Source organism: Sus scrofa, chromosome 1, assembly GCF_000003025.6.
Source record: "Sus scrofa isolate TJ Tabasco breed Duroc chromosome 1, Sscrofa11.1, whole genome shotgun sequence".
Taxonomy (NCBI): domain Eukaryota; kingdom Metazoa; phylum Chordata; class Mammalia; order Artiodactyla; family Suidae; genus Sus; species Sus scrofa.
This window is the reverse complement of record NC_010443.5, coordinates 30,628,993-30,636,823: the sequence shown is the minus strand read 5'-3', so window position 1 is coordinate 30,636,823 and position 7,831 is coordinate 30,628,993. Positions and strand designations below refer to the sequence as shown.

Genomic DNA, 7,831 nt, shown 5'->3' with positions numbered 1-7,831 from the left:
GGGGTTTAGTTCTGCAGAAGAACTCAAAGATACTGTTATTTATATTTCTTAAGTAGGGACCAGAACCTGACCCAAAGATGCGTTATTGTCTCTTGACTGCTCCTTGCTGGTCTCTGCATCCCCTCCCTTTCCTGATTAGCAACTATTTGAACCTGCTCTTTGGAACTCAGGGAAGGTCATGGAGGCTGAAGATTATTCCCTAAAAAAAAAAGAAATGGGGGACACAGAAAGGCTTGTGTGCCCCAGTGTTCACAGGGCCCTGCTTGGTTCCACTAGTTTGGAATACTATTATAGGCAGGCTTTTAAGTAGGGTGTGATCTGAACTTATTTGTTTTTAAATGATCACTCTGACTGTTCTGCTGAGAATAGGTTCCAAGAATGGAATTTGGGAGACCAATGAAGAGGAAGCTGCTACATTCATTTAAAAGGTAATGGGAGTGTGAACTAACAATCCAGCATTCAGCTAGAGATAGGGCTTTCTCCCTTGAGAGACAGATCTAACAAAGTGTCAGAGATGCTACTCAGCATCATTATGGGGCTGTTTCCCTAGTTTTGGCCACTGTGTAGCCACAGGGGATCAATGAAATCGTCAGTTCAGTTCCCAAGGCCTTTGATGAACGCCTGATTAATGTTGCCTCCAAAAGCTTCTGAGAGGGGTCAATACAGGATATGAATATTCCCCCAAGGTAACATTATGGAGTATCTCCAATTGTGACCTCCTGGTCTAGTTTCCATCTTGATTTATGCTCTGCTCTAACTCTAACCAAGCTCAGCAGAAAGCATTATACAATGAGCACAGATCACAACATAGCTCAAGAAATTCAATGCCCAAACTCAAGAGTCTGATATTTCCTACCAGCCCATAAAATTTAATAAAACAACCCCTCTCATTATCAAACTCTCACAGATGAGGGCTGTATACAACGGGTCAAACCAACTTTTTTCCCACAAATAAATTTAATCCCCCCCAACAAATCTTCCCTCACTCCCTTGATCCCACTGAGAAATGGAGACCTGCCATATGAAAGTCTTCCTACCAAGGCCGTGGCTCGCCTCTTCCTTCCCTTCTATCGCCCCAGCCTTCCCATCCATCATCACAACTTCAGCAAATAGCAAAACCTGATCTTTCCAACTCTTAAAATAATAAGTAAATAAATAAATAAACAAATAAAACCTGTTGTATTTTTCACTTTTCCAAAATGCTTTAGGACAAAAGCACCCACTAAAAAAAAAAAAAAAAAAAAAAAAAAAAAGTTGTTCATCTAACCTGTATACATTCAATACTAAATACTATATCATTCAAGTGTCAACAGCATTATGTAAGAGGATCTTTTCTGGACTAGGAGCCCAAGACGCACAGATATCCTTCAAAAGCCTCTCCTGAAACTTGGAATAAATTTAATGCCAAACCATGGCGTCCAGGGCCCCCCATGATATCATGCCCAACTCTTCACATTCAGCTCCCAAAGAGCTTGTCATTCACCTTATCCAGGATCACAGAGGGAAGCCAGCTCTTCCTACTTTGTCCAGGACTTCTCTTGCTTTAGCACTGAAAGTCCTGCAAACCCGCTCACCCACGGGCAATCTGGGATGGATGGCCACCCTACCACAGGTTTGTTTGCTTTTTCTCACACATAGAGGCCGGTTTCTCAGCTTGAAACATTCTTTTCCAAGATGTCTCCCTGGCTCCTTCTTTCTCATCATATAAATAATTGTATCCTCTTCTATCATAGAAATTCCCTGAAATGTTTAATCTTCTCCACTGTAACCTAACCTCAAAGAACAGTGCCTAACATAAGGCCAAACATTGGCTGAGTGAATGAATAATTTTTTTGTTCTGTTCTAGACTTTACGTCCTAAACCATAGCTATCGTATTCATTGCTACCAACACAAACAGCAATTTTATTCATTCATTCAACAATTTAAAATTTCAAAACCAGTAAAATTTTATGAACTTTGGCAAGCCCGCAAGTGGGGGAAGTCAGTGAATTCAGTTAGTCCACGATGAAAGGCTTAACAGATGGATGAACCATTTAACTGGTACTTAATGAAAAGACTGCTTCTTTCGCATCCTTTTGGAGATATTATGATTCACCTTCTCCTTTCTAACATGAATTAGTTCTTTGAAATGGGGATACCATCCATAAATACTGTCTGTAGTCCTGCACAGGGCAGAAGGCGGACCATGGCCTTGAACCTTTATTTGGGGCATGCCCAGTACTAGAAAAAGTTCCTAACATCTCCTCAAATCTTGGATTTTTGTGTTGCTACTTCTAAGATTTTCCAAAATAGAATTCCTCCCCCACCTACAGATTTGTTCAGCTCAAATTACTGCACCATTTAGAAACCCTTCTCACCTTCCCCCCCAATACTCCTATTGTGTTCTTAGGCCCTTGAGCCATTGCTGGAAGCCCAATACACCATAAAGATGGAAGATGATTTTGCAATCATTGCCCCACCCCAAAGAAGATAGGCGTGAGAGGCAAATATAAAGAGACCTCCTCCTTTGCCTTAAATTTCATTCCTTTGTTGATGCAAGGCTTAATATCTTGAAAGTCCCTTCTAGGGAGTTTCCGTCACAGCTCAGTGCTTAATGAATCCAACTAGGAATGGTGAGGTTGTGAGTTCCATCCCTGGCCTTGCTCAGTGGGTTAAGGATCTGGCGTTGCCGTGAGCTGTGGTGTAGGTTGCAGATCTGGCTTGGATCCCACTGTGGCTGTGGTGTAGGCCAGCGGCTATAGCTCGGATTCAACCCCTAGCCTGGGAACCTCCATATGCTGTGGGTGCGGCCCTAGAAAAGGCAAAAAAAAAGGACCAAAAAAAAAAAAAAGAAAAAGAAATTCTGTTCTAGCAATGGAAGACTGACCTCATTAAAAAAACTAATCAGAATAAATCTCTCCCAGACCTCCCTCTCCTTATCCTTACAGAGAATACAAAGCTGGAGGGGTGGAGAAACAGAGGGTCCGGTGTCTACACCTCCAGAGGTTTCTCTGCCAGGAAGGTAGGTGGACCCATAATGATAGGTGGACTGGAGCAGCCTATTTTAAAATAGGCAGGGGGAACCTGGCTACAGAATGTTTACTGTGTCGTCTCCTGGAGGTGACTAAGTGGGCAGGCATCTCCCGGAGGCCCTGGCCGGGAGAGTCTGCCTGAGTGACACTGCCCCACCTCCCACCCTCTGCCCGCCTTCCTGCCGCCAAGCGGGCCCTGAAGGAAGCGATTCAGCTGGTCTCTCAGAGATGCTATCAGCACCTTCGGGAGGTATGATAAAGAGGTGAAGGGCGAGACCGCAATTTATTTTCCACTTCTGTCTCTCAAAACCAGGTTTCCCCCCTAAAACACGCGATCCTCATTGGAGGAAGATTTTGATGTTGCTTTGTTGCTGGTGACAAATGCCGACTTACATCACCGGGATGGGGGCGCCCTCGTAGAGGGTATCGGGATTCCGTGGTTTAGGAGCCAGCCTTTCTTTTCCACCTGGCACAACGCTGGAATTTCAAAGGTAGACCTCAGCCCCCTTCCCCATGTCCCGTCTCCCCTGCCCAGACCTCAATCCTCCTCCACCTCGGGGGCTCTGGTCTGGGCTGTAAGAAATGAAACATATTTCCCAATGTGTTTTCTTTCTTTTTTAATAAAAATATCAAAGGCGTACTGATCAGTGGCTGAGGAGGGAAAGCTGCGGCCAAGGCTATTTTTTAACTGGAACATGCCCCGTGCTGTGCCACACTCATCCAGGGGCGGCGGAAGATTGATGGCTGGACATGTGGAGGGAACTGCCACTGATTGAAATCAGACAACTGCAAGCTGTGAGGGGGGGCCAGGGGAAACCATGCTAACCACAGCCGGCCGGTCTTAGCACATTTGAACAGGGGTTTTCCTCCGCCTGCCTGCCGTCTGCACCCCGGAGCTCAGAGCGGCTGGGCAACAGGAGGTCAAGGGCAGAATGAGGGGCTGTGACGGCCTCCAGGTTCCACAGCCTCCTGTGCTCCTGTGTCTCTACCTCCCCTGCTCCTTCTTCTTCTTCCCTTTTTTTTTTTTTTTTTTTTTTTTTGTTGCTTTGTTTCCTGCATCTTCTTACAAATCCCACCAGCGATCATCGGAGCCCTCCCTGCCCATTACCCATCACAGGCCTTAGGGCTCCGTAGGAAAAAGGAGCAATCCACTTTCAGGAGCAGAGAGAAGAGATAAAAATGATATACACCTCCCCACCCCACCCCCTCCCCGTTTCCCTGGCCTGCATCCTTGATGCTACCGCGCAGGATTCTTTGATTTGCTTGTCAATGGACAGGGGCTGGAAGGAAGAGTCCTGGGAAATTGTGGGGGCTTGACTTAGTGCCCATCACCAGGAGCACAGCCAGAGTTCAGGGCTGTTAACAATTGTGCAGCTATGCACTTGAACTGAGGCATTTTTATTTCATTAGGGGTGTCAGTTTACAGCCATTAGCTAAGCAGATTGGCCAGGACCAAAAGGCTTTTTTTTTTTTTCTGTGCCTTATCACCAGATCTCTTCCATTATTCAGCTTTTTAAAAAAGAGACAAAGGGAGGGAGAGCAGCTTTAAACACATTATGTTTTGTGACTTGTCTCTATCCTCTGGCCCCAACAGCCTAAAATAGGTTTTATTAGAAATCATTATTTAAATTTCTGCCCAGGACCCTATGGATCTACCATGTATAATGGTTCCCAGATCATGGAAAGTAACAGAGAGGGTCTCCAATGGGCCGACATAATGTCAGTGACAATTCATTTTTTTTGCCAGTTAGGATGCTGGTTTAATATCCTGAAAAAGGCACTTAACACCACCCTTTCATAACATCTGTCAGGGCCCCGGCCAGTGGCCTGTTTCTCACACTGTGAGTCCTCAGGCCGTTTGGGGGCCTTTCTCTGAAACAGGCTTCTCTCAGAGGCCTCGGAATTCCTCAGACATTCAGCCACCCCCAGGCCCCCCGGGCCCAACACTCGCAGACCAGCTGTTACAACTTTCCAGGACACTCCTAAATTTTCTAAATGTGTGCCACATAAAAATAAAATTTAGGACGGTGTGTGTTCAGGAGCTTTGTCTATAGGAGTGTAACTCATCCCCTGTCGGGGACCCATTATTTCCACATTCTTCTACCGCACTTGAAGCTTCGTCTTGGCCCTCAGAACAGCTCAGCGGGAATCTCAAGACTTAAGATTTGGGTCAACAGATCATTTTTTCCCCTTTTCTCTCTTACCTTTTTTTTTTTTTTTTTTAAGGCCCCCATTTTTATTTTATTTATTTATTTATTAATTTTTTACAATGCTCACATGTCAAAAGAAAATTGTACTCTACACTGGGATTCGCCAACTGTTAAAATTATCTCATTGGCTGTAATTTGCTCCCTCTCACACTGTTCTCTATATTCACACACTCTCACACATACCAACACACTCTCATGTAGAATCACATGCACACACATAAACACTGACATGCTTTTTTTCTGGACCATTTGAACCTAAGTTGCAGACACCCTGACACTTCATCTCTAAGTATGTCAGGGAGCATTTCCTAAGAACCGCATAGCAATACCTTATCACAACTAAGAAAATTAACAACAGTTTCATGCTGGAATGACTCTACTAGCCATTCCATAGTCACACATCCCCAGTTACCACAAATAGACTTTTCTAGCTATTTTCCTTTTAATCCAAGATCCATTCAGGAGTCACACATTGCATCAGGTTGGTTTTCGTGTTGTTTTCTATGATGGCTTTTTTTAAGGCCAGGTCAGTTGTCTTTTAGAATATTCTTTCATATTTTTGATAAACTTTGTTACTGAAGTACACGTTTTGTCCTGTTTTTTAATTTTTTTATTAAAGTATACTTGACTTACAATGTTGTATCAATTTCTGCTGTACAGCAAAGTGACCCAGTCATATATATGTATACATTCTTTTTTTTTCATATTATCTTCCGTCAAGTTCTATCATAAGACATTGGATATAGTCCCCTATGCTATACAGCAGGACCTCATTTCTTATCTATTCTAAATGTAATAGTTTGCATCTACTAACCCCAAACTCCCAGTCTATCCCATTCCCTGCCCCTCCCTCTTGGCAACCACAAGTCTGTTCTTCACTTCTGTGAATCTGTTTCTGTTCTGTAGATAGGTTCCTTTGTGCCATATTTTAGATCCATGTATAAGCGATATCATATGGCATTTGTCCTTCTCTTTCTGACTTACTTCACTTAGTATGAGAATCTCTAGTTGCATCCATGTTGCTGCAAATGGCATTATTTTGTTCTTTTTTATAGCTGAGTAGCATTCCAATGTGTTTACGTACCACATCTAAATTCATTCATCTGTCAATGGCTATTAAGGCTGTTTCCATGCCTTGGCTATTGTGAATAGTGCTGCTATAAACATATGGGTGCATGTATCTTTTTGAATTGCAGTTTTGTCTGGATATATGCCCAGGAGTGGGACTGCTGGATCTTATGATAGTTCCACATTTAATTTTCTGAGGAACCTCTATACTGTTTTCCATAGTGGTTGTACCAATTTACATTCCAACCAACAGTGCAGGAGGGTTCCCTTTTCTCTACACCCTCTCCAGCATTTGGTATTTGTAGATTTAGTAATGTTAGCCATTCTGACTGGTGTAAGATGGTACCTCATTGCAGTTTTGACTTGCATTTTTCTAATAATGTGTGATAGTGAGCATTTTGTCATGTGCCTGCTGGCAAACTGTATGTCTTTTTTTGAGAAATGTCTATTTAAGTGTTCTGCCCATTTCTCTTGGGTTGATTTTTTGTTATTGAGTTGTATGTATGAGTTGTTTCTATATTTTGGATATTTGGATATTAAGCCCTTGTCAGTTACATAATTTGCAACTATTTTCTCAGATTCCATAGGTTGTCTTTTCATTTTTTTAATGGTTTCCTTTGCTGTGCAGAAGCTTGTAAGTTGGATTAGGTCCCATTTCTGTATTCTTATTTTTATTCTAATGCTTTGGGAGACTGTGAAGTACACAAGTTTTAAATGAATTGTTCCATTAATTTTTAGACCTATGTTATTTGTAACCAGGTCAAGTTATCCAACATTACCTGGACCCAGTACATCTCATTCAAGCTCCATCCCAGTCAGTTCCCTCAGCAAAAAGTAACCACTATTCTAACTTCCATCACCATAAATTAATTTTCCTGTCCGTCATTTTTTGAACTATGTTCAGTTAGTGCTGCAGGAGGCACAAGGAGTTGTCCTTAGCTGGAGTCCTGATGAGATCTCTTTTAAGCACACACTGTACCAAGAGTGATCTCTTATCTATTTCAGAGCACTGGCATAAACTTGTTTCTGAATTTGCATTATACAGTGAAATAAAAACATTTAAGTGATTCTTTCTCCTCCTTCAAGCTGCAATTCTGTCACGGTTTTAAGAATTTATAATATTGTTAAAGTTGGAATATTGTTTCTCAGTTGAATAATAGCTTATGGAGATATCATGTTAGTTGCATTGGAGTCCTTGGTAAGCATAGCAGTGTTGTTTTGATTTTTTAAATAAGAATAAAACCTGAAAAAACTTAGATCCTAGGATGCCTTCTAAACGCTCTCTTCTTATCTTTATGGAATTAGACCATAAAACAAAAAGAAGATTACTAAATGGAATACATCATTACGTTGCACCCCCCAAAAAAGTGTTACTTGGACATAGCAATTGAAAACAGTTTCTCTATGAAAAAGCAATGAAAAGAACACATCATATGGCCATGGCCTTCATTTAAAACCATGGCTTCTCTGATAATTTATTTTTGCCAAGAAATAAAGAATTATTTGTGTCTTTTAAAAGTTATATTACACATTTATTATAG

General features: G+C 42.0%; 1 long non-coding RNA gene across 1 annotated transcript; it reads left to right on the top strand.

Moving 5' to 3' along the window:
• On the top strand, positions 2,837 to 5,857 carry LOC106507477. Its single transcript, XR_002342834.1, has 2 exons — positions 2,837 to 3,002; positions 3,326 to 5,857. It is a non-coding gene; the product is annotated as an uncharacterized LOC106507477 (long non-coding RNA).